The following is a 790-nucleotide window of genomic DNA, read 5'->3' as shown; positions in this document are numbered from 1 at the left end:
CGCGCCGTGGGCGGGCTTCTGAAGAATTTTGTCATGTAGTCTCGGGAAAAACTCGCCGTCAGCGGGGTCGAGGCGACCGTCGGCGGGCCTTCACATTTTGGTCATTTTTGCTCCAAATTCGCTCCTTTTTGTATCTTTTTGCTCCAATGACCCTAATTCATTCATTAAAAACAGTATAAAATAGGTATGAAAATCTCAACATATTTTCTTTTGGTCAAAATCCCCCAAACTTAACTATTACTTGTCCTCAAGTAATTTTAGTACTATATAAAAATTATGATCTACTGCAGTAAAGTCTTAATTCAGAAATACTATAAGTTTGATTTAAATAAATATCATAGTGAGATTTTCAGAAAAAAAAATTAGCCACCAGATTATCTAGTCATCAAGTTTTAAGGGTTCTAGTCAACTATTTATTTCAAGAATGACTATATGTTGTAATATTAATTCACTTACAATATCTAAGAGATAGGAACTTCATGAGAACTCTACTAGTAAAAGACCTATTCCATAAATATAAGTTCAGGAATGTATTTAAGTTTTCCTTTTAGGTAGGTCCAATGAAACCAATTTTTGATTAGGCATATCCTCAAGCTTCTCCTCACTTCCATAATAATTTTTTTTTCTTTTTCATGCTTTTTTTCTTTTTCATTTGGGGATTGTTTTCAATCCTATATTTTTTTCTTTTCATTTTAGGGATTATTTTTAATCCTTTCTTCTTCCTTTTTCAAGTGAGGATTACTATATCTGGATAGCCTTTAATGATTTTGAACTTCACTTTTCTTTCCCT

Source organism: Phalaenopsis equestris, unplaced genomic scaffold (assembly GCF_001263595.1).
Source record: "Phalaenopsis equestris unplaced genomic scaffold, ASM126359v1 Scaffold209888, whole genome shotgun sequence".
NCBI lineage: Eukaryota > Viridiplantae > Streptophyta > Magnoliopsida > Asparagales > Orchidaceae > Phalaenopsis > Phalaenopsis equestris.
This window is presented reverse-complemented; position numbering follows the sequence as displayed.